General features: G+C 50.8%; 1 pseudogene across 1 annotated transcript in view; it reads right to left on the bottom strand.

Annotated features, from left to right (window-relative positions):
• LOC310904789 (ubiquitin carboxyl-terminal hydrolase 42-like) overlaps positions 1-24866 on the bottom strand; it is a 251468-nt pseudogene that overhangs the window by 163573 nt on the left and 63029 nt on the right. The window lies entirely within an intron of this gene.

Here is a 24866-nt window from a genome sequence, read left to right as displayed (position 1 = left end):
TCCCCCCCAATCTGGGGGTTCGCCCACCCAATTTTGGGGGTTCCTCCCCTAATTGGGGGGGACACAACCAATTTTGGGGGGGACACAACCAATTTTGGGGGGGACACAACCAATTTTAGAGTCCCCCACCCTCCTTTTTTGGGTTTCCCCCAATATTAAGAGCTCTTCCGCTCAATTTTGGGGGACCCCACAATTTTGACGTTCCTTCCCCTAACTTTGGGCTTCAACCCTTCAATTTTGGGTGGGCTCCTCCCCTCTTATTTTGGCCTTCCGCCCTAATATTAGGCCTAACCCCTAAGAACCTTGACCCCTAAGCCTATGGCAACCACGGATCTAACCCTAACCCCTACCCCAACAAACCCTAGAAACCCTAACCCTAAAAACCCTTACAGCCCTAACCCGATAAAATTTACCACACTAAACCCCTGAAGACTGTTCTGGGGGGTCCACATCCAATTCTGGAATTTCACACTTCCATTTAAGTCTTCTTCCCCCCAATTTGGGGGTTCGCCCACCCAATTTTGGGGGTTCCTCCCCTAATTTGGGGGGGACACAACCGATTTTAGAGTCCCCCACCCTCCTTTTTTGGGTTCCCCCCTAATATTAAAAGTTCTTCCGCCCAATTTTGGGGGACCCCACAATTTTGACGTTCCTTCCCCTAACTTGGGGCTTCAACCCTTCAATTTCGGGGGGGGCTCCCACCCTCTTATTTTGGCCTTCCGCCCTAATATTAGGCCTAACCCCTAAGAACCTTGACCCCTAACGCTATGGCAACCACGGATCTAACCCTAACCCCTACCCCAACAAACCCTAGAAACCCTAACCCTAAAAACCCTTACAGCCCTAACCCGATAAAATTTACCACACTAAACCCCTGAAGACTGTTCTGGGGGGTCCACATTCAATTCTGGAATTTCACACTTCCATTTAAGTGTTCTTCCCCCCCAATATGGGGGTTCGCCCACCCAATTTTGGGGGTTCCTCCCCTAATTGGGGGGGACACAACCAATTTTGGGGGGGACACAACCAATTTGGGGGGGGACACAACCAATTTGGGGGGGTCCCCCCAATTTTAGAGTCCCCCACCCTCCTTTTTTGGGTTTCCCCCAATATTAAGTGCTCTTCCGCCCAATTTTGGGGGACCCCACAATTTTGACGTTTCTTCCCCTAAATTGGGGCTTCGACCCTTCAATTTTGGGGGGGGCTCCCCCCTTAGTTTGGCCTTCCACCCTAATATTGGGCCTTACCCCTAAGAACCCTGACCCCTAACACTACGGCTCCCACGGATCTAACCCTAACCCCTACCCCAAAAAACCCTAGAAACCCTAACCCTAAAAACCCTTACAGTCCTAACCCGATAAAATTTACCACACTAGACCTACGCCTAAAAGCCCTAACCCTAAAAATTAAGACCCTCTAAACCCTAACCCAAAACGTAAAGATTCTCAAAGCCCTAACGCTGGAGACCCTAACCTTAAAAAAAAAAAAAAAAAGACCTTAAAACCCTAACCCTAAATACCTGACCATAACTAAAACCCTAAGACCCTAACCCTAAAAACCCTATCAACACTAAAACCACAAAATACTTTAAAACCTTAACACACTAACCCCCAAACCCTAACCCTTATAACTCCAACCCTAACAACCTTAAAATCCTAACCCTAAACCCTGGAAACCCTAACCCTGAAACCCAACCCTAGTGCCTTAGCCCTGAAACCTTAACACCCTAACACCTTATTAGAAACACTCTGTAACCAATACCATAGGCTCAGGCAAGTATCTCAGTGAGGTAGCATTTTTATTCACGATTGCAATGGCAGGCGTCCCACAAGCCACCTACTAGTTCCATAACACAGTTTATATAATTTTTTTTTTCCTCTCGGTGACCAGGACCCTCCCCAGTTTCCCCATTGACTGGGTAATCCATGTTCACAATCTATCCAGTGCTTCACAGAAAATACACAGCTGCTGGCCTGTTACTAGTCAATTTTATTTTTTTCTTGACTGTTTTCCTCTTTGAGGTGGTAATGTTTCTTACACCGTGATTTCCACCCAATTGCTCTAAGGATTCTGGTTGTCTGCATTTTACAAGGTTGTCTGTTAAGCTTTCTTATCACTGCAAGCATATATCAATACCACCTTCCTTCCCTCTAAACGATGTAACTCTGTGCAAAAACATTTTTATTCCCACAACCTTGATCCCCTTACCCTAAAATCCTTATTCTCTTTAACCCTAACAACTCTAACCACAACCCTAACCCTTCATATCAACCCCCCGACGCTAATGACACTGACTAATGATCCAAACCCCAAACCCCAGGCAACCAACAAAGAAACAGACACAAAGCTGAAAACTACAAAAAAGGCAAAACCCTGGATACAGACCCCAAATCACAAACACGCTACCAAAATGCTACAGAAAAGCCCCAGACGCAGGCCCCAAGCACTACAGCTAGGCCCCAGAAGCTCTAGACACATCCCAAAGCCAAAATGCAATCCCCAAACACTACAGAAAAGCCCCCAAACACCAGACACAGGCTGCAGAAGTCTACAAGCAGGCCCCAGCCACACCCGGATGCAGACCCCAACTGTCCACAAGCAGCTCCCAACCCACCCCCCCCATGAACTGGACCCCCCACCACCACCACCCAGATGCATGCCCCAGGCCCCAGGCCTCAGCCCCAGCCCCCACACCCCAGACTCAGGCCCCAAAGGTGTACAACCAGCTCCCAACTGCCCCCCCTCAAAGGGAGGCCCCAAAGCCTGCCAGAGGACCCTAGAGCGTACAAGCAGCTCCCAACCCCCCCGGCACAGGCCCCAACCCCCCCCCCAGACACAGGCCCCAAAGGTGTACAAGCAACTCCCCATCCTCCCCAGAGGCACGCCCCAAAGGTGTACAAACAGCCCCAACCCCCCAAGACCCAGACCCCTACAGCGTAGAAGCAGCTCCCAACCCCATGCCCCCAAGGCACATGCCCCAACCCCTCCCCCAAGGCAGGCCCTAACAGTGTACAAGCAGCTCCCACCCCCCCCCAGACGCAGGCCCCAAAGGTGTACAAGCAGGCCCCTACAGTATACAAGCAGCTCACAACCACCCCCCCAAAGGCAGGCCCCAACCCCCTCCAGATGCAAGCCCGAAAGGTTAAAACCAGCTCCAACCCCCCAACCCCCCCCGCCCCGCGCAGACGCAGGCCCCAAAGGTGTACAAGCAGTTCCCAACCCCTCCAAGGCAGGCCCCAAAAGTGTACAGGCAGGCCCCTACAGTGTAGAAACGCTCCAACCCCCCCCGCTTCCACCTCGAGGGAGGCCCTCCCCCCCCAGTATACACGAAGCTCCCAACCCCCTCTCAGAGGAATGCCTAAAAAAGTATACAAGCAGCTCCTAACACCCCCCCCCCCCCCCCCCCCCCCCAAAAAGAGGCAGTCCCCAAAGGTGTACAAGCAGGCCCTCAAATTCCTTAGGTGTACAAGCAGGCCCTTCAAATCCCTTAGCCCCTGCGCCAGCTTTATTGGCGAGCAGCGAGGCTGGGGGGGGAGGGGGGCAAGACAGCCTTAAATAAAATACAAATATAAAAAGTGTTATAAATGGCTGTTATAAATCCAAATAGGATTACAATCAAAGTTTACAATTTATTAAACGAATAGAGGCAAGCAAGCAGCGCTGGGTGCGCCGGGAGTCTCTGCTCCCCCAGGACGCACGCCTGTTACGTAAGGCGGCTGGTTTTGATGCTCCCAGGCTAATACATATTCATTACTACTTCGAGAAGAGGCAGGGTTATTAGAATTGGTTTCCGGAATCCGAAACCCCTCCCAGGGGCGCCTGCGTACCAGTCTCTGGTGGTCTCTCGGGGCTTGCTCGGGCTGAATGCTGGTTGTCTTCCTCCCAGGCTTTTGTCCTTCAATTGTCCTTCAGCTCCCCCTTCCTCCTCGTTTGGGAGCCTCTGCGCCGGATTTCAGAAACTCTAGCAACATCCCCTGCAGTAGTCAGCACTTTTCCCTAAAAACCCCTTTGTTCTCTTATCACCTAGACCCGGGCCTCGATGTTAACCCTTCAAATCCCTTAGTGACACGAATTGCTGGACCATTCCTTACAAAAGGAAGGATAAAATATGTAGAGGAGCAATGGCACACGCGAAAGCCCAGCGCCGCGGGCAGAGGCAGCGAAGGTTGACGGCAGAACAGTGCTCGGTTTGAACACGGAGAGGGAAAGCGAGGGGAAGGTGGCCGAAGCCGGCCGCAGTCTCTGAGCTCTCCTCCTCCTGATTGTTTTCTCTCAAAGCCATTTCTGTCTGTGTGCGGGCACCCGGAGCCGGCAGAAGTCCCCGTGAAGTCCTTCGGCAGGACGGAGGGCTGCGTGGGCTCCAGTGAGAGAGGGAGTTAGGAGAATCTTATCAAGTAGAGATAGAGCGCTGACAGCGTTAAACTAGGATGCTACTTAGCGTCTTTGCTAACTATGGTGCATTGTGCCAATTAACTAAAGCAAGAAGCCTTGGGCCCCTTACCAAGGTCAGTCTCCTAATAAGAGAGTGAGCCTGTCTTAAGAAACTGGGAGAAACTGGTCCTGCAGATGGACAAGAGCCAAGGAGCAACTGAGTCTGTGCAAAGACAAGAGGTCAACTAGCGGTGACGAGGAAGAGTCATCAATCTTCATGCCCACGACCTCCCGTGCTGCCCAGCGCTGAATAAACATACCTACTTTACAATCTCACTGATTGTGGAGTCCCTTTTCCGCAAGTCACTAGCAGCGGTTTCTTCCGCAGAGGTTTTCCCAGAGCCGCTTCAAAGCTTCCCTCGCGGAGCTGGGGCGTCGCAGGGGGTCGTCAAAGCACGCACGCGTGCACACACACACACACACACACACACACACACACAGGCGTTGTTGTCCAAACAGAAAGTATTTACAACAAATTCGACAAGCGGTTTTCCTCTGCCAGCAGCAAATGCCTGAGGGCCCCTACAGCTTCACAAATCATAGCACAAAGAGCCTAAAGTTCCTCTAAAATTTAGGGAAATGATTCAAAATAGATCTGCTAGGGGAAAACGATCACTGGCGGCAGGGTACACAATACACGCGAGTCTCAGCTCTCCTCCGCAGGGTCAGTGCCCACGCCCAAGTGCGACGCTGATGGCACCCGAACATTTGCTGTAGCAGGCAGCAGAGCCAGCAGCTCAGGGGAGCAATTTTAAAAACCAGGAGGCACTTAAACCAACCCTTAATTGACCCAGTTACTGCAGGAGAGTCCCGACTACTCGCCCTGGAGTCCTACTGTCACCAGCAAAAAGCACCAACCAAAGCTTGGGGGAACTTTGGTACAGCACAAGAGAAGGGAGTGGGGGTAGCGTAGCCGTATCGCAGAGCTGCTGCTTTTCACACCATTTTATCATCCCTGATAATTGAAAGTAAGGCCGGGTGGGCTGACCCCACCACCACCACTCCTGGCAGCATGTTTGGTCCACAACGCTAGAATAATTATTTTGCTCCCTCCCGCCCTTACAGCTTCATCATCTGAAAAGATTACAGTCAAAACAATGGCATACACAAATAAAAGTCAAGAGTTGACATAGTAACTCCGGGATTTGGGTATCAACTGTCCGAGAAATCAGAACACCCAGGCTTCACAATGTGCCCAACATCGAGCTGTGCCAAGGGGGGGCGGAAGGAAGAAGCTTTCCGTTTAAGCCTTCAGAGCATCGCTCCATCACTACGTCAATTCACAGCCACCACAGCGTGCCGATGGACATCTTTCTGTGCCAAAAGAAACAAGTGTTTTGTCCTCTTGATATCAAAGGTAGCCACCTCTACTTACGGAACCATGCACGAGACCTTAACTCTGACCAGCAGGGAAACTTAGGACAACTGAGTGCAAATCCTGCCAATTTCTACCAGTTCCAACTGTGCTTTAAGTCTCATTGCAAAGCCTCAGTTAGAAAAAGGATCACCTCAGGGTATCCAACAAGAAGAAGAGTTGGTTTTTTTTTTGGTTTTTTTTTTTTTTTTTTTTTTTAATATACCATAGGACTATGCAGTTCAATCATCAATCATCTTGGAAAGCTCAAGGAGGAGGTCATCCTCATCCTTCCCTGGGTCCAAGTCGAGCTCGGCTTCCAGTATGCCGTCTGAGAGTTCCCAAAGTAGCATCTCTAAATCCTCGTCTACAGATACGGGAGCGTTGCCTGTGGAACTCAGCCGGCGTGTCCTTGCTTCTTCTAGCTGGGAAGAAGCTGAAGTCGAGCTTGAGAACTCCATTGGCTCCACGGATTCTGCCTGGCTTCCAAGATGTGCTTCAGGTCTTGGCAGAGCAAGGAAGAGAACAATCAGTATATGCCATTTCTTAACGGGAAATCCCTTTTCTGCAAACCGGCTCTTAAAACCGTAGCCAACCCCTCCTGCACTTCAATCTTACCCAGGGATTGTTATTCAATTAACCCAGGGCTACATTTAGAGCCCAATATATTAGCAGGTACATTTTTCAGTTTGGGGGTTTCTCTGTGAAGCCAGAGCACCCGGAGTCTAGCAAAGATGGGAAACCAACATGGCCTCCCGGAAGCCCAGTGTCCGAGAACTACATCTCCCGGCATGCTCTGGGAAAACAATATGGACTCCCGGAAACCCGGTGGCCAAGAACTACATTTCCCAGCACTCCCCAGAAAATTGAGCCTCGCACCGTGCCGTAGGACGCCATTTTTTGCTCTGTTCCATTACCGGTTTCGTGTTTATGGAGGGTTTTCCCGCCGTTTTGGGGGGTTTCCCCTCAATTTCGGGTTTTCAGCTCTCCATTTCAGAGTTCTTCCCCGCAATTTTGGGGTTCCTTCCCCTAATTTGGTGCTTCGCCCCCCCCCACACTTTTGGGGTTCCCCCTCCATTTTGGGGATTCCCCCCAGTTCCAAGCCCCCCACAATTTTGGAGGCCCCCACCATCCTTTCTTGGCCTGCCACCCTAATATTAAGGTTCTTTCCCCCAATGTTGGGGTTCTCACCACATGTTTGAGGTTCCTTCCCTTAATTTGGGGCTTAGCTCCCCGGGATCTGGGGCTTTAACCCCAAATTTGGGGGTCGCCCCCAAGTTTGGGGATTCCTCCCCAGGTCTGGGGGGGGTCCACATTCAATTCTGGAATTTCACACTTCCATTTAAGTCTTCTTCCCCCAAATTTGGGGGTTCACCCACCCAATTTTGGGGGTTCCTCCCCTAATTTGGGGGGACCCGACCAATTTTGGGGGTCCCCCCCAATTGTAGAGTCCCCCACCCTCCTTTTTTGGGTTCCCCCCTAATATTAAAGAGTTCTTCCGCCCAATTTTGGGGGACCCCACAATTTGGCCGTTCCTTCCCCTAACTTTGGGCTTCAACCCTTCGATTTTGGGGGGGGCTCCCCCCCTCTTATTTTGGCCTTCCGCCCTAATATTAGGCCTAACCCCTAAGAACCTTGACCCCTAAGCCTATGGCAACCACGGATCTAACCCTAACCCCTACCCCAACAAACCCTAGAAACCCTAACCCTAAAAACCCTTGCAGCCCTAACCCGATAAAATTTACCACACTAAACCCCTGAAGACTGTTCTGGGGGGTCCACATTCAATTCTGGAATTTCACACTTCCATTTAAGTGTTCTTCCCCCCCAATCTGGGGGTTCGCCCACCCAATTTTGGGGGTTCCTCCCCTAATTGGGGGGGACACAACCAATTTTGGGGGGGACACAACCAATTTTGGGGGGGACACAACCAATTTTAGAGTCCCCCACCCTCCTTTTTTGGGTTTCCCCCAATATTAAGAGCTCTTCCGCTCAATTTTGGGGGACCCCACAATTTTGACGTTCCTTCCCCTAACTTTGGGCTTCAACCCTTCAATTTTGGGTGGGCTCCTCCCCTCTTATTTTGGCCTTCCGCCCTAATATTAGGCCTAACCCCTAAGAACCTTGACCCCTAAGCCTATGGCAACCACGGATCTAACCCTAACCCCTACCCCAACAAACCCTAGAAACCCTAACCCTAAAAACCCTTACAGCCCTAACCCGATAAAATTTACCACACTAAACCCCTGAAGACTGTTCTGGGGGGTCCACATCCAATTCTGGAATTTCACACTTCCATTTAAGTCTTCTTCCCCCCAATTTGGGGGTTCGCCCACCCAATTTTGGGGGTTCCTCCCCTAATTTGGGGGGGACACAACCGATTTTAGAGTCCCCCACCCTCCTTTTTTGGGTTCCCCCCTAATATTAAAAGTTCTTCCGCCCAATTTTGGGGGACCCCACAATTTTGACGTTCCTTCCCCTAACTTGGGGCTTCAACCCTTCAATTTCGGGGGGGGCTCCCACCCTCTTATTTTGGCCTTCCGCCCTAATATTAGGCCTAACCCCTAAGAACCTTGACCCCTAACGCTATGGCAACCACGGATCTAACCCTAACCCCTACCCCAACAAACCCTAGAAACCCTAACCCTAAAAACCCTTACAGCCCTAACCCGATAAAATTTACCACACTAAACCCCTGAAGACTGTTCTGGGGGGTCCACATTCAATTCTGGAATTTCACACTTCCATTTAAGTGTTCTTCCCCCCCAATATGGGGGTTCGCCCACCCAATTTTGGGGGTTCCTCCCCTAATTGGGGGGGACACAACCAATTTTGGGGGGGACACAACCAATTTGGGGGGGGACACAACCAATTTGGGGGGGTCCCCCCAATTTTAGAGTCCCCCACCCTCCTTTTTTGGGTTTCCCCCAATATTAAGAGCTCTTCCGCCCAATTTTGGGGGACCCCACAATTTTGACGTTTCTTCCCCTAAATTGGGGCTTCGACCCTTCAATTTTGGGGGGGGCTCCCCCCTTAGTTTGGCCTTCCACCCTAATATTGGGCCTTACCCCTAAGAACCCTGACCCCTAACACTACGGCTCCCACGGATCTAACCCTAACCCCTACCCCAAAAAACCCTAGAAACCCTAACCCTAAAAACCCTTACAGTCCTAACCCGATAAAATTTACCACACTAGACCTACGCCTAAAAGCCCTAACCCTAAAAATTAAGACCCTCTAAACCCTAACCCAAAACGTAAAGATTCTCAAAGCCCTAACGCTGGAGACCCTAACCTTAAAAAAAAAAAAAATAAGACCTTAAAACCCTAACCCTAAATACCTGACCATAACTAAAACCCTAAGACCCTAACCCTAAAAACCCTATCAACACTAAAACCACAAAATACTTTAAAACCTTAACACACTAACCCCCAAACCCTAACCCTTATAACTCCAACCCTAACAACCTTAAAATCCTAACCCTAAACCCTGGAAACCCTAACCCTGAAACCCAACCCTAGTGCCTTAGCCCTGAAACCTTAAAACCCTAACACCTTATTAGAAACACTCTGTAACCAATACCATAGGCTCAGGCAAGTATCTCAGTGAGGTAGCATTTTTATTCACGATTGCAATGGCAGGCGTCCCACAAGCCACCTACTAGTTCCATAACACAGTTTATATAATTTTTTTTTCCTCTCGGTGACCAGGACCCTCCCCAGTTTCCCCATTGACTGGGTAATCCATGTTCACAATCTATCCAGTGCTTCACAGAAAATACACAGCTGCTGGCCTGTTACTAGTCAATTTTATTTTTTTCTTGACTGTTTTCCTCTTTGAGGTGGTAATGTTTCTTACACCGTGATTTCCACCCAATTGCTCTAAGGATTCTGGTTGTCTGCATTTTACAAGGTTGTCTGTTAAGCTTTCTTATCACTGCAAGCATATATCAATACCACCTTCCTTCCCTCTAAACGATGTAACTCTGTGCAAAAACATTTTTATTCCCACAACCTTGATCCCCTTACCCTAAAATCCTTATTCTCTTTAACCCTAACAACTCTAACCACAACCCTAACCCTTCATATCAACCCCCCGACGCTAATGACACTGACTAATGATCCAAACCCCAAACCCCAGGCAACCAACAAAGAAACAGACACAAAGCTGAAAACTACAAAAAAGGCAAAACCCTGGATACAGACCCCAAATCACAAACACGCTACCAAAATGCTACAGAAAAGCCCCAGACGCAGGCCCCAAGCACTACAGCTAGGCCCCAGAAGCTCTAGACACATCCCAAAGCCAAAATGCAATCCCCAAACACTACAGAAAAGCCCCCAAACACCAGACACAGGCTGCAGAAGTCTACAAGCAGGCCCCAGCCACACCCGGATGCAGACCCCAACTGTCCACAAGCAGCTCCCAACCCACCCCCCCCATGAACTGGACCCCCCCCCACCACCACCCAGATGCATGCCCCAGGCCCCAGGCCTCAGCCCCAGCCCCCACACCCCAGACTCAGGCCCCAAAGGTGTACAACCAGCTCCCAACTGCCCCCCTCAAAGGGAGGCCCCAAAGCCTGCCAGAGGACCCTAGAGCGTACAAGCAGCTCCCAACCCCCCCGGCACAGGCCCCAACCCCCCCCCCAGACACAGGCCCCAAAGGTGTACAAGCAACTCCCCATCCTCCCCAGAGGCACGCCCCAAAGGTGTACAAACAGCCCCAACCCCCCAAGACCCAGACCCCTACAGCGTAGAAGCAGCTCCCAACCCCATGCCCCCAAGGCACATGCCCCAACCCCTCCCCCAAGGCAGGCCCTAACAGTGTACAAGCAGCTCCCACCCCCCCCCAGACGCAGGCCCCAAAGGTGTACAAGCAGGCCCCTACAGTATACAAGCAGCTCACAACCACCCCCCCAAAGGCAGGCCCCAACCCCCTCCAGATGCAAGCCCGAAAGGTTAAAACCAGCTCCAACCCCCCAACCCCCCCCGCCCCGCGCAGACGCAGGCCCCAAAGGTGTACAAGCAGTTCCCAACCCCTCCAAGGCAGGCCCCAAAAGTGTACAGGCAGGCCCCTACAGTGTAGAAACGCTCCAACCCCCCCCGCTTCCACCTCGAGGGAGGCCCTCCCCCCCCAGTATACACGAAGCTCCCAACCCCCTCTCAGAGGAATGCCTAAAAAAGTATACAAGCAGCTCCTAACACCCCCCCCCCCCCCCCCCCCCCAAAAAGAGGCAGTCCCCAAAGGTGTACAAGCAGGCCCTCAAATCCCTTAGGTGTACAAGCAGGCCCTTCAAATCCCTTAGCCCCTGCGCCAGCTTTATTGGCGAGCAGCGAGGCTGGGGGGGGAGGGGGGCAAGACAGCCTTAAATAAAATACAAATATAAAAAGTGTTATAAATGGCTGTTATAAATCCAAATAGGATTACAATCAAAGTTTACAATTTATTAAACGAATAGAGGCAAGCAAGCAGCGCTGGGTGCGCCGGGAGTCTCTGCTCCCCCAGGACGCACGCCTGTTACGTAAGGCGGCTGGTTTTGATGCTCCCAGGCTAATACATATTCATTACTACTTCGAGAAGAGGCAGGGTTATTAGAATCGGTTTCCGGAATCCGAAACCCCTCCCAGGGGCGCCTGCGTACCAGTCTCTGGTGGTCTCTCGGGGCTTGCTCGGGCTGAATGCTGGTTGTCTTCCTCTCAGGCTTTTGTCCTTCAATTGTCCTTCAGCTCCCCCTTCCTCCTCGTTTGGGAGCCTCTGCGCCGGATTTCAGAAACTCTAGCAACATCCCCTGCAGTAGTCAGCACTTTTCCCTAAAAACCCCTTTGTTCTCTTATCACCTAGACCCGGGCCTCGATGTTAACCCTTCAAATCCCTTAGTGACACGAATTGCTGGACCATTCCTTACAAAAGGAAGGATAAAATATGTAGAGGAGCAATGGCACACGCGAAAGCCCGGCCCCGCGGGCAGAGGCAGCGAAGGTTGACGGCAGAACAGTGCTCGGTTTGAACACGGAGAGGGAAAGCGAGGGGAAGGTGGCCGAAGCCGGCCGCAGTCTCTGAGCTCTCCTCCTCCTGATTGTTTTCTCTCAAAGCCATTTCTGTCTGTGTGCGGGCACCCGGAGCCGGCAGAAGTCCCCGTGAAGTCCTTCGGCAGGACGGAGGGCTGCGTGGGCTCCAGTGAGAGAGGGAGTTAGGAGAATCTTATCAAGTAGAGATAGAGCGCTGACAGCGTTAAACTAGGATGCTACTTAGCGTCTTTGCTAACTATGGTGCATTGTGCCAATTAACTAAAGCAAGAAGCCTTGGGCCCCTTACCAAGGTCAGTCTCCTAATAAGAGAGTGAGCCTGTCTTAAGAAACTGGGAGAAACTGGTCCTGCAGATGGACAAGAGCCAAGGAGCAACTGAGTCTGTGCAAAGACAAGAGGTCAACTAGCGGTGACGAGGAAGAGTCATCAATCTTCATGCCCACGACCTCCCGTGCTGCCCAGCGCTGAATAAACATACCTACTTTACAATCTCACTGATTGTGGAGTCCCTTTTCCGCAAGTCACTAGCAGCGGTTTCTTCCGCAGAGGTTTTCCCAGAGCCGCTTCAAAGCTTCCCTCGCGGAGCTGGGGCGTCGCAGGGGGTCGTCAAAGCACGCACACACACACACACACACACACACACACACACACACACACACACACAGGCGTTGTTGTCCAAACAGAAAGTATTTACAACAAATTCGACAAGCGGTTTTCCTCTGCCAGCAGCAAATGCCTGAGGGCCCCTACAGCTTCACAAATCATAGCACAAAGAGCCTAAAGTTCCTCTAAAATTTAGGGAAATGATTCAAAATAGATCTGCTAGGGGAAAACGATCACTGGCGGCAGGGTACACAATACACGCGAGTCTCAGCTCTCCTCCGCAGGGTCAGTGCCCACGCCCAAGTGCGACGCTGATGGCACCCGAACATTTGCTGTAGCAGGCAGCAGAGCCAGCAGCTCAGGGGAGCAATTTTAAAAACCAGGAGGCACTTAAACCAACCCTTAATTGACCCAGTTACTGCAGGAGAGTCCCGACTACTCGCCCTGGAGTCCTACTGTCACCAGCAAAAAGCACCAACCAAAGCTTGGGGGAACTTTGGTACAGCACAAGAGAAGGGAGTGGGGGTAGCGTAGCCGTATCGCAGAGCTGCTGCTTTTCACACCATTTTATCATCCCTGATAATTGAAAGTAAGGCCGGGTGGGCTGACCCCACCACCACCACTCCTGGCAGCATGTTTGGTCCACAACGCTAGAATAATTATTTTGCTCCCTCCCGCCCTTACAGCTTCATCATCTGAAAAGATTACAGTCAAAACAATGGCATACACAAATAAAAGTCAAGAGTTGACATAGTAACTCCGGGATTTGGGTATCAACTGTCCGAGAAATCAGAACACCCAGGCTTCACAATGTGCCCAACATCGAGCTGTGCCAAGGGGGGGCGGAAGGAAGAAGCTTTCCGTTTAAGCCTTCAGAGCATCGCTCCATCACTACGTCAATTCACAGCCACCACAGCGTGCCGATGGACATCTTTCTGTGCCAAAAGAAACAAGTGTTTTGTCCTCTTGATATCAAAGGTAGCCACCTCTACTTACGGAACCATGCACAAGACCTTAACTCTGACCAGCAGGGAAACTTAGGACAACTGAGTGCAAATCCTGCCAATTTCTACCAGTTCCAACTGTGCTTTAAGTCTCATTGCAAAGCCTCAGTTAGAAAAAGGATCACCTCAGGGTATCCAACAAGAAGAAGAGTTGGTTTTTTTTTTGTTTTTTTTTTTTTTTTTTAATATACCATAGGACTATGCAGTTCAATCATCAATCATCTTGGAAAGCTCAAGGAGGAGGTCATCCTCATCCTTCCCTGGGTCCAAGTCGAGCTCGGCTTCCAGTATGCCGTCTGAGAGTTCCCAAAGTAGCATCTCTAAATCCTCGTCTACAGATACGGGCGCGTTGCCTGTGGAACTCAGCCGGCGTGTCCTTGCTTCTTCTAGCTGGGAAGAAGCTGAAGTCGAGCTTGAGAACTCCATTGGCTCCACGGATTCTGCCTGGCTTCCAAGATGTGCTTCAGGTCTTGGCAGAGCAAGGAAGAGAACAATCAGTATATGCCATTTCTTAACGGGAAATCCCTTTTCTGCAAACCGGCTCTTAAAACCGTAGCCAACCCCTCCTGCACTTCAATCTTACCCAGGGATTGTTATTCAATTAACCCAGGGCTACATTTAGAGCCCAATATATTAGCAGGTACATTTTTCAGTTTGGGGGTTTCTCTGTGAAGCCAGAGCACCCGGAGTCTAGCAAAGATGGGAAACCAACATGGCCTCCCGGAAGCCCAGTGTCCGAGAACTACATCTCCCGGCATGCTCTGGGAAAACAATATGGACTCCCGGAAACCCGGTGGCCAAGAACTACATTTCCCAGCACTCCCCAGAAAATTGAGCCTCGCACCGTGCCGTAGGACGCCATTTTTTGCTCTGTTCCATTACCGGTTTCGTGTTTATGGAGGGTTTTCCCGCCGTTTTGGGGGGTTTCCCCTCAATTTCGGGTTTTCAGCTCTCCATTTCAGAGTTCTTCCCCGCAATTTTGGGGTTCCTTCCCCTAATTTGGTGCTTCGCCCCCCCCCACACTTTTGGGGTTCCCCCTCCATTTTGGGGATTCCCCCCAATTCCAAGCCCCCCACAATTTTGGAGGCCCCCACCATCCTTTCTTGGCCTGCCACCCTAATATTAAGGTTCTTTCCCCCAATGTTGGGGTTCTCACCACATGTTTGAGGTTCCTTCCCTTAATTTGGGGCTTAGCTCCCCGGGATCTGGGGCTTTAACCCCAAATTTGGGGGTCGCCCCCAAGTTTGGGGATTCCTCCCCAGGTCTGGGGGGGGTCCACATTCAATTCTGGAATTTCACACTTCCATTTAAGTCTTCTTCCCCCAAATTTGGGGGTTCACCCACCCAATTTTGGGGGTTCCTCCCCTAATTTGGGGGGACCCGACCAATTTTGGGGGTCCCCCCCAATTGTAGAGTCCCCCACCCTCCTTTTTTGGGTTCCCCCCTAATATTAAAGAGTTCTTCCGCCCAATTTTGGGGGACCCCACAATTTGGCCGTTCCTTCCCCTAACTTTGGGCTTCAACCCTTCGATTTTGGGGGGGGCTCCCCCCCTCTTATTTTGGCCTTCCGCCCTAATATTAGGCCTAACCCCTAAGAACCTTGACCCCTAAGCCTATGGCAACCACGGATCTAACCCTAACCCCTACCCCAACAAACCCTAGAAACCCTAACCCTAAAAACCCTTGCAGCCCTAACCCGATAAAATTTACCACACTAAACCCCTGAAGACTGTTCTGGGGGGTCCACATTCAATTCTGGAATTTCACACTTCCATTTAAGTGTTCTTCCCCCCCAATCTGGGGGTTCGCCCACCCAATTTTGGGGGTTCCTCCCCTAATTGGGGGGGACACAACCAATTTTGGGGGGGACACAACCAATTTTGGGGGGGACACAACCAATTTTAGAGTCCCCCACCCTCCTTTTTTGGGTTCCCCCCTAATATTAAAAGTTCTTCCGCCCAATTTTGGGGGACCCCACAATTTTGACGTTCCTTCCCCTAACTTGGGGCTTCAACCCTTCAATTTCGGGGGGGGCTCCCACCCTCTTATTTTGGCCTTCCGCCCTAATATTAGGCCTAACCCCTAAGAACCTTGACCCCTAACGCTATGGCAACCACGGATCTAACCCTAACCCCTACCCCAACAAACCCTAGAAACCCTAACCCTAAAAACCCTTACAGCCCTAACCCGATAAAATTTACCACACTAAACCCCTGAAGACTGTTCTGGGGGGTCCACATTCAATTCTGGAATTTCACACTTCCATTTAAGTGTTCTTCCCCCCCAATATGGGGGTTCGCCCACCCAATTTTGGGGGTTCCTCCCCTAATTGGGGGGGACACAACCAATTTTGGGGGGGACACAACCAATTTGGGGGGGGACACAACCAATTTGGGGGGGTCCCCCCAATTTTAGAGTCCCCCACCCTCCTTTTTTGGGTTTCCCCCAATATTAAGAGCTCTTCCGCCCAATTTTGGGGGACCCCACAATTTTGACGTTTCTTCCCCTAAATTGGGGCTTCGACCCTTCAATTTTGGGGGGGGCTCCCCCCTTAGTTTGGCCTTCCACCCTAATATTGGGCCTTACCCCTAAGAACCCTGACCCCTAACACTACGGCTCCCACGGATCTAACCCTAACCCCTACCCCAAAAAACCCTAGAAACCCTAACCCTAAAAACCCTTACAGTCCTAACCCGATAAAATTTACCACACTAGACCTACGCCTAAAAGCCCTAACCCTAAAAATTAAGACCCTCTAAACCCTAACCCAAAACGTAAAGATTCTCAAAGCCCTAACGCTGGAGACCCTAACCTTAAAAAAAAAAAAAAAAAGACCTTAAAACCCTAACCCTAAATACCTGACCATAACTAAAACCCTAAGACCCTAACCCTAAAAACCCTATCAACACTAAAACCACAAAATACTTTAAAACCTTAACACACTAACCCCCAAACCCTAACCCTTATAACTCCAACCCTAACAACCTTAAAATCCTAACCCTAAACCCTGGAAACCCTAACCCTGAAACCCAACCCTAGTGCCTTAGCCCTGAAACCTTAAAACCCTAACACCTTATTAGAAACACTCTGTAACCAATACCATAGGCTCAGGCAAGTATCTCAGTGAGGTAGCATTTTTATTCACGATTGCAATGGCAGGCGTCCCACAAGCCACCTACTAGTTCCATAACACAGTTTATATAATTTTTTTTTTCCTCTCGGTGACCAGGACCCTCCCCAGTTTCCCCATTGACTGGGTAATCCATGTTCACAATCTATCCAGTGCTTCACAGAAAATACACAGCTGCTGGCCTGTTACTAGTCAATTTTATTTTTTTCTTGACTGTTTTCCTCTTTGAGGTGGTAATGTTTCTTACACCGTGATTTCCACCCAATTGCTCTAAGGATTCTGGTTGTCTGCATTTTACAAGGTTGTCTGTTAAGCTTTCTTATCACTGCAAGCATATATCAATACCACCTTCCTTCCCTCTAAACGATGTAACTCTGTGCAAAAACATTTTTATTCCCACAACCTTGATCCCCTTACCCTAAAATCCTTATTCTCTTTAACCCTAACAACTCTAACCACAACCCTAACCCTTCATATCAACCCCCCGACGCTAATGACACTGACTAATGATCCAAACCCCAAACCCCAGGCAACCAACAAAGAAACAGACACAAAGCTGAAAACTACAAAAAAGGCAAAACCCTGGATACAGACCCCAAATCACAAACACGCTACCAAAATGCTACAGAAAAGCCCCAGACGCAGGCCCCAAGCACTACAGCTAGGCCCCAGAAGCTCTAGACACATCCCAAAGCCAAAATGCAATCCCACTACAGAAAAGCCCCCAAACACCAGACACAGGCTGCAGAAGTCTACAAGCAGGCCCCAGCCACACCCGGATGCAGACCCCAACTGTCCACAAGCAGCTCCCAACCCACCCCCCCCATGAACTGGACCCCCCCCCACCACCACCCAGATGCATGCCCCAGGCCCCAGGCCTCAGCCCCAGCCCCCACACCCCAGACTCAGGCCCCAAAGGTGTACAACCAGCTCCCAACTGCCCCCCTCAAAGGGAGGCCCCAAAGCCTGCCAGAGGACCCTAGAGCGTACAAGCAGCTCCCAACCCCCCCGGCACAGGCCCCAACCCCCCCCCCAGACACAGGCCCCAAAGGTGTACAAGCAACTCCCCATCCTCCCCAGAGGCACGCCCCAAAGGTGTACAAACAGCCCCAACCCCCCAAGACCCAGACCCCTACAGCGTAGAAGCAGCTCCCAACCCCATGCCCCCAAGGCACATGCCCCAACCCCTCCCCCAAGGCAGGCCCTAACAGTGTACAAGCAGCTCCCACCCCCCCCCCAGACGCAGGCCCCAAAGGTGTACAAGCAGGCCCCTAAAGTATACAAGCAGCTCACAACCACCCCCCCAAAGGCAGGCCCCAACCCCCTCCAGATGCAAGCCCGAAAGGTTAAAACCAGCTCCAACCCCCCAACCCCCCCCGCCCCGCGCAGACGCAGGCCCCAAAGGTGTACAAGCAGTTCCCAACCCCTCCAAGGCAGGCCCCAAAAGTGTACAGGCAGGCCCCTACAGTGTAGAAACGCTCCAACCCCCCCCGCTTCCACCTCGAGGGAGGCCCTCCCCCCCCAGTATACACGAAGCTCCCAACCCCCTCTCAGAGGAATGCCTAAAAAAGTATACAAGCAGCTCCTAACACCCCCCCCCCCCCCCCCAAAAAGAGGCAGTCCCCAAAGGTGTACAAGCAGGCCCTCAAATCCCTTAGGTGTACAAGCAGGCCCTTCAAATCCCTTAGCCCCTGCGCCAGCTTTATTGGCGAGCAGCGAGGCTGGGGGGGGAGGGGGGCAAGACAGCCTTAAATAAAATACAAATATAAAAAGTGTTATAAATGGCTGTTATAAATCCAAATAGGATTACAATCAAAGTTTACAATTTATTAAACGAATAGAGGCAAGCAAGCAGCGCTGGGTGCGCCGGGAGTCTCTGCTCCCCCAGGACGCACGCCTGTTACGTAAGGCGGCTGGTTTTGATGCTCCCAGGCTAATACATATTCATTACTACTTCGAGAAGAGGCAGGGTTATTAGAATTGGTTTCCGGAATCCGAAACCCCTCCCAGGGGCGCCTGCGTACCAGTCTCTGGTGGTCTCTCGGGGCTTGCTCGGGCTGAATGCTGGTTGTCTTCCTCTCAGGCTTTTGTCCTTCAATTGTCCTTCAGCTCCCCCTTCCTCCTCGTTTGGGAGCCTCTGCGCCGGATTTCAGAAACTCTAGCAACATCCCCTGCAGTAGTCAGCACTTTTCCCTAAAAACCCCTTTGTTCTCTTATCACCTAGACCCGGGCCTCGATGTTAACCCTTCAAATCCCTTAGTGACACGAATTGCTGGACCATTCCTTACAAAAGGAAGGATAAAATATGTAGAGGAGCAATGGCACACGCGAAAGCCCAGCGCCGCGGGCAGAGGCAGCGAAGGTTGACGGCAGAACAGTGCTCGGTTTGAACACGGAGAGGGAAAGCGAGGGGAAGGTGGCTGAAGCCGGCCGCAGTCTCTGAGCTCTCCTCCTCCTGATTGTTTTCTCTCAAAGCCATTTCTGTCTGTGTGCGGGCACCCGGAGCCGGCAGAAGTCCCCGTGAAGTCCTTCGGCAGGACGGAGGGCTGCGTGGGCTCCAGTGAGAGAGGGAGTTAGGAGAATCTTATCAAGTAGAGATAGAGCGCTGACAGCGTTAAACTAGGATGCTACTTAGCGTCTTTGCTAACTATGGTGCATTGTGCCAATTAACTAAAGCAAGAAGCCTTGGGCCCCTTACCAAGGTCAGTCTCCTAATAAGAGAGTGAGCCTGTCTTAAGAAACTGGGAGAAACTGGTCCTGCAGATGGACAAGAGCCAAGGAGCAACTGAGTCTGTGCAAAGACAAGAGGTCAACTAGCGGTGACGAGGAAGAGTCATCAATCTTCATGCCCACGACCTCCCGTGCTGCCCAGCGCTGAATAAACATACCTACTTTACAATCTCACTGATTGTGGAGTCCCTTTTCCGCAAGTCACTAGCAGCGGTTTCTTCCGCAGAGGTTTTCCCAGAGCCGCTTCAAAGCTTCCCTCGCGGAGCTGGGGCGTCGCAGGGGGTCGTCAAAGCACGCACACACACACACACACACACACACACACACACACACACAGGCGTTGTTGTCCAAACAGAAAGTATTTACAACAAATTCGACAAGCGGTTTTCCTCTGCCAGCAGCAAATGCCTGAGGGCCCCTACAGCTTCACAAATCATAGCACAAAGAGCCTAAAGTTCCTCTAAAATTTAGGGAAATGATTCAAAATAGATCTGCTAGGGGAAAACGATCACTGGCGGCAGGGTACACAATACACGCGAGTCTCAGCTCTCCTCCGCAGGGTCAGTGCCCACGCCCAAGTGCGACGCTGATGGCACCCGAACATTTGCTGTAGCAGGCAGCAGAGCCAGCAGCTCAGGGGAGCAATTTTAAAAACCAGGAGGCACTTAAACCAACCCTTAATTGACCCAGTTACTGCAGGAGAGTCCCGACTACTCGCCCTGGAGTCCTACTGTCACCAGCAAAAAGCACCAACCAAAGCTTGGGGGAACTTTGGTACAGCACAAGAGAAGGGAGTGGGGGTAGCGTAGCCGTATCGCAGAGCTGCTGCTTTTCACACCATTTTATCATCCCTGATAATTGAAAGTAAGGCCGGGTGGGCTGACCCCACCACCACCACTCCTGGCAGCATGTTTGGTCCACAACGCTAGAATAATTATTTTGCTCCCTCCCGCCCTTACAGCTTCATCATCTGAAAAGATTACAGTCAAAACAATGGCATACACAAATAAAAGTCAAGAGTTGACATAGTAACTCCGGGATTTGGGTATCAACTGTCCGAGAAATCAGAACACCCAGGCTTCACAATGTGCCCAACATCGAGCTGTGCCAAGGGGGGGCGGAAGGAAGAAGCTTTCCGTTTAAGCCTTCAGAGCATCGCTCCATCACTACGTCAATTCACAGCCACCACAGCGTGCCGATGGACATCTTTCTGTGCCAAAAGAAACGAGTGTTTTGTCCTCTTGATATCAAAGGTAGCCACCTCTACTTACGGAACCATGCACAAGACCTTAACTCTGACCAGCAGGGAAACTTAGGACAACTGAGTGCAAATCCTGCCAATTTCTACCAGTTCCAACTGTGCTTTAAGTCTCATTGCAAAGCCTCAGTTAGAAAAAGGATCACCTCAGGGTATCCAACAAGAAGAAGAGTTGGTTTTTTTTTTTTTTTTTTTTTTTTTTTTTTTTTTTTTAATATACCATAGGACTATGCAGTTCAATCATCAATCATCTTGGAAAGCTCAAGGAGGAGGTCATCCTCATCCTTCCCTGGGTCCAAGTCGAGCTCGGCTTCCAGTATGCCGTCTGAGAGTTCCCAAAGTAGCATCTCTAAATCCTCGTCTACAGATACGGGCGCGTTGCCTGTGGAACTCAGCCGGCGTGTCCTTGCTTCTTCTAGCTGGGAAGAAGCTGAAGTCGAGCTTGAGAACTCCATTGGCTCCACGGATTCTGCCTGGCTTCCAAGATGTGCTTCAGGTCTTGGCAGAGCAAGGAAGAGAACAATCAGTATATGCCATTTCTTAACGGGAAATCCCTTTTCTGCAAACCGGCTCTTAAAACCGTAGCCAACCCCTCCTGCACTTCAATCTTACCCAGGGATTGTTATTCAATTAACCCAGGGCTACATTTAGAGCCCAATATATTAGCAGGTACATTTTTCAGTTTGGGGGTTTCTCTGTGAAGCCAGAGCACCCGGAGTCTAGCAAAGATGGGAAACCAACATGGCCTCCCGGAAGCCCAGTGTCCGAGAACTACATCTCCCGGCATGCTCTGGGAAAACAATATGGACTCCCGGAAACCCGGTGGCCAAGAACTACATTTCCCAGCACTCCCCAGAAAATTGAGCCTCGCACCGTGCCGTAGGACGCCATTTTTTGCTCTGTTCCATTACCGGTTTCGTGTTTATGGAGGGTTTTCCCGCCGTTTTGGGGGGTTTCCCCTCAATTTCGGGTTTTCAGCTCTCCATTTCAGAGTTCTTCCCCGCAATTTTGGGGTTCCTTCCCCTAATTTGGTGCTTCGCCCCCCCCCACACTTTTGGGGTTCCCCCTCCATTTTGGGGATTCCCCCCAATTCCAAGCCCCCCACAATTTTGGAGGCCCCCACCATCCTTTCTTGGCCTGCCACCCTAATATTAAGGTTCTTTCCCCCAATGTTGGGGTTCTCACCACATGTTTGAGGTTCCTTCCCTTAATTTGGGGCTTAGCTCCCCGGGATCTGGGGCTTTAACCCCAAATTTGGGGGTCGCCCCCAAGTTTGGGGATTCCTCCCCAGGTCTGGGGGGGGTCCACATTCAATTCTGGAATTTCACACTTCCATTTAAGTCTTCTTCCCCCCAATTTGGGGGTTCACCCACCCAATTTTGGGGGTTCCTCCCCTAATTTGGGGGGACCCGACCAATTTTGGGGGTCCCCCCCAATTGTAGAGTCCCCCACCCTCCTTTTTTGGGTTCCCCCCTAATATTAAAGAGTTCTTCCGCCCAATTTTGGGGGACCCCACAATTTGGCCGTTCCTTCCCCTAACTTTGGGCTTCAACCCTTCGATTTTGGGGGGGGCTCCCCCCCTCTTATTTTGGCCTTCCGCCCTAATATTAGGCCTAACCCCTAAGAACCTTGACCCCTAAGCCTATGGCAACCACGGATCTAACCCTAACCCCTACCCCAACAAACCCTAGAAACCCTAACCCTAAAAACCCTTGCAGCCCTAACCCGATAAAATTTACCACACTAAACCCCTGAAGACTGTTCTGGGGGGTCCACATTCAATTCTGGAATTTCACACTTCCATTTAAGTGTTCTTCCCCCCCAATCTGGGGGTTCGCCCACCCAATTTTGGGGGTTCCTCCCCTAATTGGGGGGGACACAACCAATTTTGGGGGGGACACAACCAATTTTGGGGGGGACACAACCAATTTTAGAGTCCCCCACCCTCCTTTTTTGGGTTTCCCCCAATATTAAGAGCTCTTCCGCTCAATTTTGGGGGACCCCACAATTTTGACGTTCCTTCCCCTAACTTTGGGCTTCAACCCTTCAATTTTGGGTGGGCTCCTCCCCTCTTATTTTGGCCTTCCGCCCTAATATTAGGCCTAACCCCTAAGAACCTTGACCCCTAACGCTATGGCAACCACGGATCTAACCCTAACCCCTACCCCAACAAACCCTAGAAACCCTAACCCTAAAAACCCTTACAGCCCTAACCCGATAAAATTTACCACACTAAACCCCTGAAGACTGTTCTGGGGGGTCCACATTCAATTCTGGAATTTCACACTTCCATTTAAGTGTTCTGCCCCCCCAATATGGGGGTTCGCCCACCCAATTTTGGGGGTTCCTCCCCTAATTGGGGGGGACACAACCAATTTTGGGGGGGACACAACCAATTTGGGGGGGGACACAACCAATTTGGGGGGGTCCCCCCAATTTTAGAGTCCCCCACCCTCCTTTTTTGGGTTTCCCCCAATATTAAGTGCTCTTCCGCCCAATTTTGGGGGACCCCACAATTTTGACGTTTCTTCCCCTAAATTGGGGCTTCGACCCTTCAATTTTGGGGGGGGCTCCCCCCTTAGTTTGGCCTTCCACCCTAATATTGGGCCTTACCCCTAAGAACCCTGACCCCTAACACTACGGCTCCCACGGATCTAACCCTAACCCCTACCCCAAAAAACCCTAGAAACCCTAACCCTAAAAACCCTTACAGTCCTAACCCGATAAAATTTACCACACTAGACCTACGCCTAAAAGCCCTAACCCTAAAAATTAAGACCCTCTAAACCCTAACCCAAAACGTAAAGATTCTCAAAGCCCTAACGCTGGAGACCCTAACCTTAAAAAAAAAAAAAATAAGACCTTAAAACCCTAACCCTAAATACCTGACCATAACTAAAACCCTAAGACCCTAACCCTAAAAACCCTATCAACACTAAAACCACAAAATACTTTAAAACCTTAACACACTAACCCCCAAACCCTAACCCTTATAACTCCAACCCTAACAACCTTAAAATCCTAACCCTAAACCCTGGAAACCCTAACCCTGAAACCCAACCCTAGTGCCTTAGCCCTGAAACCTTAAAACCCTAACACCTTATTAGAAACACTCTGTAACCAATACCATAGGCTCAGGCAAGTATCTCAGTGAGGTAGCATTTTTATTCACGATTGCAATGGCAGGCGTCCCACAAGCCACCTACTAGTTCCATAACACAGTTTATATAATTTTTTTTTTCCTCTCGGTGACCAGGACCCTCCCCAGTTTCCCCATTGACTGGGTAATCCATGTTCACAATCTATCCAGTGCTTCACAGAAAATACACAGCTGCTGGCCTGTTACTAGTCAATTTTATTTTTTTCTTGACTGTTTTCCTCTTTGAGGTGGTAATGTTTCTTACACCGTGATTTCCACCCAATTGCTCTAAGGATTCTGGTTGTCTGCATTTTACAAGGTTGTCTGTTAAGCTTTCTTATCACTGCAAGCATATATCAATACCACCTTCCTTCCCTCTAAACGATGTAACTCTGTGCAAAAACATTTTTATTCCCACAACCTTGATCCCCTTACCCTAAAATCCTTATTCTCTTTAACCCTAACAACTCTAACCACAACCCTAACCCTTCATATCAACCCCCCGACGCTAATGACACTGACTAATGATCCAAACCCCAAACCCCAGGCAACCAACAAAGAAAGAGACACAAAGCTGAAAACTACAAAAAAGGCAAAACCCTGGATACAGACCCCAAATCACAAACACGCTACCAAAATGCTACAGAAAAGCCCCAGACGCAGGCCCCAAGCACTACAGCTAGGCCCCAGAAGCTCTAGACACATCCCAAAGCCAAAATGCAATCCCCAAACACTACAGAAAAGCCCCCAAACACCAGACACAGGCTGCAGAAGTCTACAAGCAGGCCCCAGCCACACCCGGATGCAGACCCCAACTGTCCACAAGCAGCTCCCAACCCACCCCCCCCATGAACTGGACCCCCCACCACCACCACCCAGATGCATGCCCCAGGCCCCAGGCCTCAGCCCCAGCCCCCACACCCCAGACTCAGGCCCCAAAGGTGTACAACCAGCTCCCAACTGCCCCCCTCAAAGGGAGGCCCCAAAGCCTGCCAGAGGACCCTAGAGCGTACAAGCAGCTCCCAACCCCCCCGGCACAGGCCCCAACCCCCCCCCCAGACACAGGCCCCAAAGGTGTACAAGCAACTCCCCATCCTCCCCAGAGGCACGCCCCAAAGGTGTACAAACAGCCCCAACCCCCCAAGACCCAGACCCCTACAGCGTAGAAGCAGCTCCCAACCCCATGC

This window comes from Anser anser (genome assembly GCF_964211835.1).
Source record: "Anser anser genome assembly, chromosome: 10".
NCBI lineage: Eukaryota > Metazoa > Chordata > Aves > Anseriformes > Anatidae > Anser > Anser anser.
This window is presented reverse-complemented; position numbering and strand designations above follow the sequence as displayed.